The sequence below is a fragment of the Squalius cephalus genome (assembly GCF_949319135.1).
Source record: "Squalius cephalus genome assembly, chromosome: 2".
NCBI classification, from domain to species: Eukaryota; Metazoa; Chordata; class Actinopteri; order Cypriniformes; family Leuciscidae; genus Squalius; species Squalius cephalus.
This window is the reverse complement of record NC_137123.1, coordinates 33,817,762-33,831,551: the sequence shown is the minus strand read 5'-3', so window position 1 is coordinate 33,831,551 and position 13,790 is coordinate 33,817,762.

Sequence of the window (13,790 nt, the reverse complement as noted above, 5' to 3'; positions counted from 1 at the left end):
GATGGGGGATGGCACAATTTATTTTGAACAAGTAAATTTAATTAATAAATTAATTCACAAAATTAAAATGATATGTCCTTGTCCAAGCATAGGTTGTAACAACAGCCTTTGCACTTGACATCAATGTACAATGTACACAGTTTATGGATATGAGCTTTCTTTAATTTGAAGCAGATACATATGGGAATAATGTACCAAATAGAAACATAGCGCAAACCAACAAAAATGCAAAAAAAAAAAATTATTTAATTTCTGCCCAATAATTTTATTTAGGCGCATCATAATAAGACAACTTTTTTTTTTTTTTTTTTTTTTTTGTTTGTTTATTTATGTACCCTTAGTAGTATAGTATCATGTCATCTGTATTTATTTCCACTATATGCATATTATTTAATGAGATGTGAAATAAGCGTGATGAAACACTGGATCACTGTCCCCGTCTCTCGAAGAAAATAGTATGAAGTCCAACATTTTTACAGTCAGTGCATTTACCTTTAAAATTCTTCATTTGGAAATTGTGTTGGGCCAACAGATTCTATTCTACTCTACTGTCACTGTGGCTTGATGACCACACGGTGGCAGCGCAGACTGCCGGTTTGATTGACTAGTCATATAGTGACAATTACCAAAAACAAGATAAGGTTAAACCAAAGTTGTTGTCTATCACTTACAAAGCATTCATTTTCTGTCTGTATGCAAACTATGCAACTCTGCATATCACTCAAAAAAAAAAAAAAAAAAAAAGGTTTAAATTAAATCTATTTAAATTAGCTATATTTGTCAAAGGATGAAATTAGTTTATTTAATGCCTAAGTATATATACTTGCTTTGTCATTTAAAAGACCACATTGCTTTAAAGTTATGAATCATGTTTGCTAAGTTTTTAAAGTTCATTCTCCTCATGAAATGTATAGTTAAAAACTTCACATTTTTTAATGACATGTCTTGATCTTTGGAGCAATATTGACCAGATCTTTAAAATAATAATAATAATAATAATTTTATTACTTGATGAAATGACCCACTGTGGAAATACAGTTTCACTGTGTTCTTGATGTCTTTCCTTTTACTTTTAGGGAGAAGCCTTTCAACAGAGCCACATCAATGAATGGTAAAGACTTTTAAAATATTTAACATTAATTATCGCTGAAAGTAATCCACTTTGTTTTTGCTATTATGATATTCAGACTTTTTGATATTTCGTTTTTGGTATTTTACTATTCTGATTGTATTAAAGATGTGAACACCACATTATTTGTGTATATATTTTAATTGAAATGTTCAAAATCATGCTTGTTCAGGTAACTTCCCAATCAACGGTATACACTTTTTTTTAAATAGTAAATATGAGTTTTTCAGAACCTGAATGGTGAGTCTCCTTGAATAATTCACAGACTACCATTATGTAAACCTTTCTTCAAAATACAAACTTGTTTTCACCCCTACCATTGTTCAGTCAGTTCATCAGTTCATGTAGTAGCCTATGTGGTTTGAAGATGTTTGATTGGTTTTCCTTAACCTTCATTACAACTGTGTTGTTTTGTTCAGTGATATGGGAGTTTACTTAAAGGGATAGTTCAAAAATGAAAATTCAGAAAATTCAGAAAATAATGAAATTTATTTACTCACACTGTAAGTGCAGTAATGATCAATGATTATTAATCAAAATGCGGCACACAGATCCTAGAAAATTATGCACATACTTTCTTCTCTGAGCTGAATATCTCTGTTGTGTTCTAGCAGCAACAACAAAGCGAGTTCTTGCATTCACATCTGTCAGATGTAATTTTGACTGTCATCTGACAACCTTGACCTCAGATCCTCGTATCTCCCAATAATAAGACCATCTGGTTTAACCAACAATGTGGCGCTGCTGCGTTGTTCATTCTAAACATTGCAGAAATAGAGAAGCTAAATGTGCATAAGATCTTAGTTTATGTCAAAACCGTAACCAAGCTGTTCACTCAGAACGCATTTTCTGCACTGCTTTTCCATCGTTTTCTAGGTAAACATGAACTAGACGGATCTTTGATCGTTGCACTCACGTCTCGCACAAGAGAGCCGCATGTTTAGAAAGTTATGTAAAGTTAAAGGGGGGGTGAAATGCTATTTCATGCATACTGAGTTTTTTACACTGTTAAAGAGTTGGATTCCCATGCTAAACATGGACAAAGTTTCAAAAACTAAGTTGTACGTTTGAAGGAGTATTTTTGTTCCAAAAATACTCCTTCCGGTTTGTCACAAGTTTCGGAAAGTTTTTTTCGAGTATGGCTCTGTCTTACGTAAGATAGGGCGGAATTTCCTTATATGGGTCCTAAGGGCACTTCTCCGGTAAGATCGCGGCCGCGCGCGCACTCGTAGACCAGAGCAAGAGAGTGAAAGCAGTTCGCCATCAAAGCGCCCTGCCCGGCTTTTGGGAAGTCAATGTCACCAAAGAAGTGTGTTTTTGGTTGCCAGGGCAAGACAACCCTGCACAGATTCCCAAAGAACCCAGCGTTAAGGAACCCGTGGATGGAGTTTGTTTTCCTGAGCATAAACGGAGTTGTGTAAGACTTTTGTTCCCTGCATTTCGACGATGATTGTTTTATAAACAAAGCCCAGATCTACGGATTTGCAGATCGTCTAATGCTTAAGGATCGAGCAGTCACAATGATAAAGGTTCGCGGTCGTGCGTTGGAACCAGACGGTGAGTAAAACTGTTTGTTGAACAAATGTCTCTGTGTGTTGTCACTAGCTTGGCGCGTTAGCACAGCTTAGCTTCGCCCACACGGCCCGCCCCCAGCCGCTCGGTTTTTTCCGGAAAGACTCGGTACAGCCTATCTTTATGTTAAAAATTTAATAAAACAAAATACTTTTTGGAGATATGAAGGATGCAATATTACTCTATAGGTACTCAAGATTAACAGGAGATTGAGTGAAAATGAGCATTTCACCCCCCCTTTAAGAAGTTCTCTGCAGCTCATGTCTTTATCCGCAAAAAGTACAGCACTTTGACTCTTTGTATTAAACTATGCTGTACTATACCTGATGCATTTTATTCATAATTGGTTATGCACAAAATTATATTTGATTCATAAACGTTTGTTTTTAAACGTTGTGCACTCTTTTTTTTTTTTTTTTTCTACAGATGGTCATGTTATTTCATTGCTTTGAACAATGCAGTGCATAAAAAAATAAAAAAATAAAAAATTCTGTCATTAATTACTCACCCTCTTCCCAGCAAACACAGAATGTTGGCACAACGTACGCAACCTTCTTGTTTTAACAACATGGCCAAAAGGTTGCTATAATTACCCATATAGCACACGTACGTCGGGCCGACGTTGGCCCGATGTACAAAGTTCCATCGGCACGATGTCGCTCAGAGATCGTTTGCTCATCGGCAATATGTCTCCTCGACGTCGGCCTTTGATCGCAAATGATCTCCGGCCGATGTTTGAACGATGCAAAGCTGTAAATCTTTTGGCAGCTCTGCATGGGTTTTATAGGACCTTTATTTATAGGTCGGACCTTTCGGGCTACTCTTTACATTAGACACCATGCGCTGCTTTCATTGACGCACGCACTTACGAACACACACACACACACACACAGAGCGGAGATCGCGCTGCAACACTCACTCAGCAGCACATAAACTGTAGTCAACATTGCCCCGAGACTTAAATTGATAAAATAGCTTTGATACTGAACACATGCAACTTTCATCCCTCAAAATGGCCATATTCAAGAAAAAAAAGTGGAGTAGTTTTACACTTCCATCTTACCTCGCACTCTTTCAACGTTAAACTGATGAAATACATGCTCTGCTTCTGTGAACAGTAAACCCCGCCTTCTATGATTTGATTGGCTATCTATTTGGATGGTCTCTGTAAGGTAGACCAGCCTAAAATGTTACTTTTAAACCTTTTTGCCATCCTAAAAACTGAGCGAAGCAAGAATTTCCAATATTGAATTTCCAGTTTGGCCATTTCTAACTATTGACATACTACTATTGTTATTATTGACGTATAATTATACACTGCAAAAAATGCTTTTCTTACTTAGTATTTTTGTGTTGTTTCCAGTCCAAATATCTAAACATTCTTAAATCAAGAAGCATTTACTAGAGAAGTAAAATAACATAAGAAATTCTATTTTGTTTTCAGATAAACATAAAGTAATTTAAGTAATTTTTGCTTAAAACAAGATAAATTATCTGCCAGTGGGGTAAGAAAAAATAATCTTGTTTTCCAATTGAATCAAGATTATTTTTTCTTACCCCACTGGCAGATAATTTAGCTTGTTTTAAGCAAAAATTACTTAAATTACTCTGTTTATCTGAAAACAAAATAGAATTTCTTATGTTATTTTACTTCTCTAGTAAATGCTTCTTGATTTAAGAATTTTTAGATATTTGGACTGGAAACAACACAAAAATACTAAGTAAGAAAAGCATGTTTTGCAGTGTAGGACTTGTCCCCCTCAATGTCTATGTACATATATACAGCCCTGGAGTTACTTGACTATCCAATATGAAAAAAGTAGGCTATACTGACATTGAAAAATATCTTCTTAATTTTGTGTGTAACTGTCTCTAGTATAATGAACAGACACAATTCAAGTTAAGACATTTTAATGACACCAGAAAGAACTCCAGTAGAAAAGGGATCAAAAAGGAACAGCAACAATGTACAGAAGGATTCTTCCTGGCAACCTGTAACAGAGTGAAAAACATTGAGAAAAAGCAGTTAGGACTAAAGCTAAGAATAAAATTGTCATTACACTGGATAATATAATTAAAAATCTAACAACAATCAAAGGTACATCAGCTGGCAAACCATTTAATAGTTTAATAGGTTTAATAGTCTATTTAAAGGGAATGATTGTTGTGGGGAGTTTGCTCAAACTATGGCAGCGATACAGCGAATAGTTGTGCTAAAAGACGGCGCCGTCCGCGGAGTGCTTTCAAAGGCCAGTGAAAGCATACTGTCAGTTAAATTGTAAGTAGATGCTAACTGTTTCTCATGGGTTCGTATGGTATTTTAAACATTTACAGGGGTAAGTCTGTGATTTTATTGCCATCCGAATCCATAATGTCAGTGTTTATTTTCACCCAACCCGCGTACATTTCTTAATTGCTTTTATAAAGAACACCGCTTTCTCAGTTAACGCAGTGAAGCAGCCCCTGCACGAGAGAATAATTGATTCTCGAGCCATCGATATCAGCAGATTCAGCACCATCGCCACGGGTAGCACTGGGTAACGTCACACGTAAGAAGGAATATCTTTAGCAGCTTTCTAAGGTATGGTTCGGGGAACACGCCTATAAATGGTATACCTTTAGTTAAGTTATACCTTAAAGGCCCGTTCACACCAAGCACGATAACTATAAAGATAACGATAAAGATAACTATATATGCGTCCACACCAACGACCGATAACGGTCTTTTTATTCTAAGCACGCGCGCGCCCGGATGATCCAGATCCATTTTAAATCCGCGAGACCTTTAAATTAGAGTGGATTCTGATTGGCTGTCAGTGTTTTATCGTTCGACAGCTGGAAAAAAATCGTTCTGAAAGTGATCCCAACAATATCGTTCCTCATATCTTTATCGTTACAGTTGTGGTGTGAACTCTGTTATTCTTTAATATGGAGAACGATTTTTAGAATCATATCTTTATCGTTATCTTTATAGTTATCGTCCTTGGTGTGAACGGGCCTTAAGAGTCTTCGTAGCATGCTAAGAGACAACGCTATCGGGAAACCCAGCCCAGGTGTTTATGAATGAGACACTGAATTAATTGGTTTTAAAAGTGTTTGAATTAATGATTCAATTGAGTATCTTTTTTTAAGTAGACTGAAACATGTTATTCTGATGTATGTTATCGTGATCTCCATTTTAAACAAAACAAATATGATTTTAAACCAAATAGATTCTCAGTTTACCCTGAATTAGGGGCCGTTCACATATCACGTCTAAAAACGTGTGGAAAGCGCTCTCTCCTTTCTACAAGCTCTTGCGCTCCCGTGGCGTCTGTCGTTGCTAAACAACCATGAACTGCGCTCTCCATGATGACAAGGAAGTATCAGCAAAGGATTAATTGATTTCTAGCCCTTGCATTAGCTTTACTACTAGATATATTTATGGAGATGAGAAATAAAAACTCGCCCTGTACAGCTATGATCGGCTGTTCGGCCGAGTTTTCCATGTTGTTACGGAAAGGCCAAAGCTGATCGGTTGGTTTTTGTCACATGACCTGCGGTGCGCTTGTGGCATTCTGAAAAGTTGAGATGTTTTCATCTCGCTGTGGCATATGCGCGCCCGGAAAAACGAGCACGCTGCATCGCATGCGCGTCACTTCTATTATGGTATTACCGGTGTTGTCACACTTTGATTAACCGGTGGGGAAATATCCGAACGTATGACTTACAGAAGGTACAATTAACTAAGAACGTTTCGGGAAACACGTATTAACGATAAGGTACAGCTTAAGGAATAACTTAGGAATGACGTAGCGTTAAGAAGGTTTCGGGAAATCCAGCCCTTATCATAATTAAAAACGTGTTTCCTGAAACGTTCTTAGTGTTGCGCTTTTATTGAGCAGGTCATGCAATAACATAAATTAGTTATTTACACCAATAAGGTGATGCGGCTGCTGGGCAATCTGGTGAGTTTTGGAGGTGGAGCATTGAAGAGAGGGGTGTGTTTGTTTGGGTTCATTCCAAATATCAACAGTGTCCAACAGCGTTTTTGAAATATCGCTTACCCCACCTTAATATCTGGCAGTTTTGTGTCCATCTATAGTTGGCATCATCTGAAGAATCAGCCTTCTCGAGCTCCTTTTATAGAGGTAAGCCACGCCCGTTTCGGCGGGAAGTGGCGAGGAGGGCGCGAAGCGCCCTCATTGGCCTGACATCATCTCAGGCCTCGCTCGATAGGCTTAAGCAGTTGCCGCAGAGCAGCCAATGAGCAAGCAAGCCGTCTCGCCATAGCTGACTGCTGCTGCCGCAACGCGTTTTCCATATATGAAAATTAAAGGATAATTTTTTGCTTCAGTGTTTCGTGAAAAGAGACTTTTCCCGTAGCGTTTTGATAAAACGCAGTACTCGTTCCCTCTTCTAGAGAGAACCGAGGTTACGTTAGTAACCGAGTACGTTTCCTGGACCGATTCCGTTTACCGACCTTTATCGCCCGGCTTTCGACTATGCTCCTGTCTGCCATGTACAGAACCCGGTTCTGTGTTCTGATCTTTGCTTTTTATGTTTTATTTATTATACTATACATTTTTAGGCCCCGATCACAGGTACCTAACGCGTTTTTCAGGTTCGAAAACGCGAGGTGCACAGCACACAGAATGAGCAGTTCGCTCACTGATCTATATAATGTAGCCCCGCCGCTTTTCAGCGCTGCGCTCGTTGTCTTTTGACTTCAGGTCTGTATTTTCACAGCGATCTTGCGTATTTATGAATCAACGGCTCGTTTTAAAATCTTCCCGGTCTACTGACATTTGTTTAGACATCTGCTTTAAACATTACAATCCTCATGATAACTTTCGTTAACTCTACATTAATTAAATCCACTTCAAAAGCTAATTCGCTCCGTGCACAATATGGCGACCGTTGACGTTCGACCTTGATTATGTGGGCCAGTACTTCCGGTGATCTGACAGCGAGAGCGGGAGACAACAGCGACTGAGTTCCATTGCCAGAGATAATTTTTCACAATGAGTGTTTTTAGGATTCAAGAGAGGCTACTTGCCTTTCAGAGGGTGACAGCCTCAGCACTTCATTGTTGTGTGCCGTTATGTACCGTTTCGTCACGTTACAACAAAGAAGTCAGCTTTCATGCATTCCCCGTGTACGCTGCGGTACGGGCTGGTTGGATGCAGAAGATCCAGAGGGATGACTTCAACCCGACCAAATTTTTAAATGCATTTAATTTCCAGTGTATTTCACCTGTGCGTTTCTATGCTTTCTATTACTGTATTTATTTTGTGCAAGTGAGATGAGTAAAGACCATCTGTTTCATAAATCATTATCTGTCTGGTGTTTATAAGCAGCACATACAGTATTTTACTACGTGTAAAATATACACAAACTTAGCTATATTAAATTGTTTGTGGTACCTACAGTTAAAAATGTAAATGTAAAATATGTGATGATAATATTGATCGAGCAAGTGATGCAAGTAAGTGAAAATATATGCGCAGAACCGAGAAAATAGTATTTATGGAGATAAATTGTAGCCTATCACAGGGCAAACGTGTGAATGTGCACGGTGCATTTTATGCAAACAACTCTAATAGTAGTTTTAACTCTATATTTACAGTAGGCATAACTGCGTATGCAGCATGAGTCAAATACAATCTTCTGTTCGTGAACAGTTGTATTTCATTCATTAATCTGACTATGCATCCATGCATTTAATTGCCATTGGCTATGTTGTGTTCACGTATACATAAAGTATACACATAGCTATACAGTTCTAATTCTGTTATTCAAGATGCCTGTTTTACGTTGCACATTTTGACACTGTGAGGCCACCGTAGGTGTGCGCTGTTGTTTTTGTTCCGGAAAATAAACGAGTGAGTTTGATGCATTGAAAGTGAAACTAGTCGTTATTTTTTAACAACATAACATTGGCGACAAGGATGGCTGATGCCCCGGTTTTTTCTCTGCCACCTCCGGATTTTTTTCTTCCCCTCCCTGGCGAACCTGTTGTTCCTTGGAATCAGTGGAGAACGTCTTTTGAACTATACCTTTTAGCTATTGGATTGGATAATGCCTCTAGCGCGAGGAAGCGCGCTATTCTACTGCACCTGCTGGGAGCGGAGGGGAACAGGATTTTCAACACGCTCGATGGTACTCTGGACACTTATAATGCTGTAATTACGGCTTTGACTGGACATTTTGTGAAGTCACAGAACATCCTCTTTCAGCGGCTGGAGTTCAGACAAAGATGTCAGCGCCCTGGTGAGTCTGCTAGGCAGTTTGTAGCAGATTTAAAAGCCTTAGCACAGCGCTGTAATTTCGGCGTCATGAGGGATGAACTTATTCGAGACCAGCTCATTGAAAAAACGTCTAATCCCAGAGTCCAGGAGGAGTTATTACTCAAAGATGCAACACTGTCACTTGAGGATGCATTAACACTCGCCTTACAAGTGGAGGCGGCAACTCAATGTGCTGCTAAAATAGCAGAAAACAAGTCTCATACTGCCGTTATTGAACAGCCAGTGCAACAGTTATCAAGCTCAGACAACCGGGCTGACCCTGCTGCTATACAGGTCGCGCGCCCCCAGCAAACACGGCAGCAGAGACGCTGTGGGAATTGTGGCTCCACCCGTCATGCCACGAGGGCTCAGGACTGCCCTGCTAGGGGCCAAACATGCAGACGATGTCAGAAACCTAACCACTTTGCTAAATGGTGCCGGTCTGCTCCGGCTGACTACCCTGAACAATCACATGACCCGGTGGTGCCAGTGCGCACTATAGGCCCCCACCCAGGGACCTTCTCCAGGTGCCCCGTATACCTGGATGGATGCTGTGTCCCTCTTCTCCTTGACACTGGGGCCAAGGTGTCACTGCTGAATGTTGACACCTGTAACCTACTCTTCCCAAACAGACAGCTGCAGCCCCCATCCACTGCTCTCTGTGGCTACGGCCGCAGCAAAATTGACGTTGTTGGCCTACTTTACCTCCCAGTTCGCTACACCTCCGCAACTGTGGACCGTTTCCCATTCCACATTACACGCCACGGTGAGAACATCATGGGCCTTGACCTCTTTCTCAGCCTTGGTTTTACCCTACAGGACAAGAACGGAACACGAATACTACAAGTGGGTTCCCCTTGGCAACAAAGCCGGCCTGAACTGTTCAATGGCCTTGGGTGTCTTACCTCATTCACACACAAACCGCTCCTTGACCACCGCGTGCCTCCCGTGGTCCAGCCCCTTAGGCGTTTTCCCCTGGCTCTGCGGGACGGCGTTACACAGGAGCTCCAACGCCTCCAGGCTGACGGCATCATAGAACCCATTGATGCCTCTCCGTGGGTGTCCAACCTCGTCATCGCCAGGAAGAAGTCAGGTGGACTGAGAGTCTGCGTTGACCTTCGCCAGGTCAACAAGGCAGTGGTGCCTGACAAGTACCCTTTTCCGACAACAGAAGAACTCACAACCCACTTTTACGGCTCCCGGGTCTTTTCTAAGTTGGACTTACGTCAGGGCTACTTACAAATTCCCCTGCACCCGGAGAGTCGGAACCTGATGGCTTTTATTACTCATACTGGCCTGTACCGCTATACAAGGATGCCTTTTGGGCTCAGTTCAGCACCAAGCTGTTTTCAAAAGATTATGTCCACAATCCTCGCCAGCTGCCCCGGTACTGTGGCCTATTTGGATGACATTGTGGTACATGGGCCAGATGTTGACACACACAACGCCCGCCTGGAACGGGTCTTTGACTCCCTCAGCCGCCACCATGTCACCTTGAACACTGAGAAGTGTACGTTCTCCGCACCGGCCATTGATTTTGTCGGGTTCCGTGTGTCAGCAGATGGTATCTCCCCTCTTCAGTAGAATGTGGCAGCCATCAGCGCAGTCCCCAACCCCACGACAGCCTCGCAGCTGGCTTCGTTCCTGGGAATGACAGCCTACTACATGCGTTTCCTGCCACAGTACTCCTCTGTCACGGCCCCACTGAGGATGCTGCTCAGGCAGGATGCTCCCTGGACCTGGACTTCTGAATGCCAGGCAGGTTTTGACGAACTGAAGCGTCTCCTCACGACGTCTCCAATCCTGGCACACTTCCAGCTGGACTGCCCCACATTCGTGACCTGTGATGCATCTACTGTGGCTCTGGGCGCCGTTCTGTCACAGCTCCATGACGGCGTGGAGAGGCCCGTAGCCTTCGCCTCCCGGGCGCTCAGCCCCACCGAGCAGAAATACTCAGTGGGTGAAAGGGAGGCCCTCGCCTGCATTTGGGCGTGCGAGAGGTGGCATTTGTACCTGTATGGACGGTCTTTTACCCTACGAACGGACCACCAGGCCCTGACAGCCCTGATGTCCACTTCAGGCGGAGGACACAGGCCCCTTCGGCTCTACAGATGGTCAGACCGCCTGCAGCAGTATGATTTTCAGTTACAATTCACGCCTGGCAAGACTAATGTTGTAGCAGATTTTCTATCCCGCCCTCCGCTGTCTCTCCAGAGGATGAGGAGGAGGTAGTACACCTGGTCCACTCACCACTTAAGGACACGGTCTCCCTCCGTGACCTGGAGTCGGCCTCAGCAGCCGAGCCAATCTTCAGCATGCTTCGTGACTATATCAGACATGGTTGGCCTGCCCGCGTCCCACCAGAACTGGAGCCATACTATCGAGTGAAGCATGAACTGTCATGCTGGGGTGAGGCCTGCATCGCTCGTGGCCTCTGTGCTGTTATCCCAGTGGCCCTCAGAGGGTGTGTCTTGCAAATGGCACAACAGGGACACCTCGGCATCGTCAAAGCCAAACAACGGTGCCGTGACGTTGTGTGGTGGCCCGCCATGGACCGCGACCTTGAGGGACTTATCCGCTCCTGTGCAGCATGCCTCACCAGTGGGAAGACTGGTCCACCCGCTTCAACTCCATTACAGCCGGTAGACTGGCCGTCTGCACCATGGGACCACTTGCAGCTTGATATCTGTGGTGAGCTGTACAATGTGCCACACCATTAGAGGTTTCTCGTGGTGGTCTACGACCTGCACTCCAAGTGGCCTGAGGTGGCTCCCATGGGTACGGTTACCTCTGCTGCTGTGGTCAACTTTCTCGATCAGCTGTTTTCCCGCTGGGGCTTGCCTCGTGCAATTACCACGGACAATGGTCCTCAGTTCCTGTCCTTGGAGTTCACCACCTTCCTTGCCAACAAGGGTGTTACTCATATCCGAACCTCTGTTTATCACCCCCAAGCCAATGGAGGGGTGGAACGATTCAATCAATCCTTGAAAAATGGACTGCGTGCTCACATGTCTGAGGGATACTCCCTGATGGCCGCACTGTCACAGACCCTCCTCCACTACAGAGCAACTGCCCACTCTACAACAGGGGTCTCCCCTGCCGCACTCATGCTGAAAAGGGAGCTTGTGCTTCCCCTATCAAGACTCCGTCCACCAATGGCCGCGGGCCCACGGCCATGCCCAGCAGCAGTAAAGTCTCACGTCAAGAGACAACAGAGTTCCATGAAGCGGAGGTTCGATGAGAAGCACAAGGCTAAGTGGCCTGCTATCAAAGTGTCAGACTGGGTCAGAACCCGCCGGCCCCACAGAGCTAACAAGCTCTCATCATTCTGGTCGGCTCCGTACCAGGTCAGTCGGCAGCTCGGCCCAGCTTCATTTCAGCTGACTGATGGTTCCCGTTGGCTCGCCAGCTGCCTGCGCAGAGTGCCCTCCCCTCTTCACCACCCTCATCTGGCAGGGGTGGAGCAGAGCATCCCAGTAACTGAGCCGGTCCCTCACGTGCCAGATCCCATTGCGGCACCTCTTGCCCAAGCTGTTCCGGCTGCTCAGGGAACCGCTCCTGCTTCAGCCCCGCTGCCGGCCCCCCTGGTTCCTGAGCCCCGCCCTGTCAGGGTTCGTACACGCCCTGGGCATTTTGAAGACTTTGTTGCTACCTTTCACGTCTGAACATTCAGAGAGGGAGGGAAATGTTGTGTTCACGTAATACATAAAGTATACACATAGCTATACAGTTCTAATTCTGTTATTCAAGATGCCTGTTTTACGTTGCACATTTTGACACTGTGAGGCCACCGTAGGTGTGCGCTGTTGTTTTTGTTCCGGAAAATAAACGAGTGAGTTTGATGCATTGAAAGTGAAACTAGTCGTTATTTTTTAACAACATAACAGGCTAGTGTGATAGTAATATGGATCTTAGTAGTATTTTAAGTGATATAATTGATTCTATAAACAACTATAATACCCCTTTTCCACCAAAAAAGAATTGGTTCGGAACTGGTGCTGGTTCAAAGTTGGTTCAACTTGCGAATCTTCTCAGAACCTGTTTGTTTTTCCACTGACTAGAGAGCCCAGCGAACGACGTCGTTACGTCACTGTGTACGTTGCCATACGTTTTAGCTTTCCCAACTTCAAGCATAACAATTACAATGTTGGACTACATCGTCTTTCTGCAAATGTTTCTCCTGTCTTTGCGATCCTATATTGGGGTCAGAAGAAGACGTTTAGAACACATTTGTGCTGCTCGTCTGGATAACTATAGGGATGTCCCGCGTGACGTCACGCCATTTGGAGCAGCCATCTTGACGGAATAGAAAATGCTAAACCGCCGGTGATACTCATATAGACAGTACATAAACTACAGTGATACTACAGCTCGTTGCAAAATATTCCTATCATGCCCGAGCGATGCTGTGCAGTTGGATGCGATCAGATACGTGATCATACAAAAGGAATATCTTTATAGGCTACCGTATCCCAAGTATCCCAAAAGAAACAAAACGGAGAAACAAGTGGTTGGCGGCAATAAACCGGCAAAATGCTGATGGTGGTGTTTGGCTTCCAACTGTTTGTGATATAAGGTACAAGAAGTAAAATGTAAACAAATTATAAAAGTGCATGTAAAATATACAATAAAGTTTAGATGAAATTATACAAGGTTACTTGACTTTTTACGTCTATTCAGTTTTTGTAACATGTCCATGACAACCGATAGCCTGCTAAGCTTTTGTATGCTTTTAATGATCCGGTGTAGCGTGATGGGAAGTGAATAAGGTAGCTGTAAATGTCACTGAACTCAATGTCAGGAAGGTTTTCTACACATTT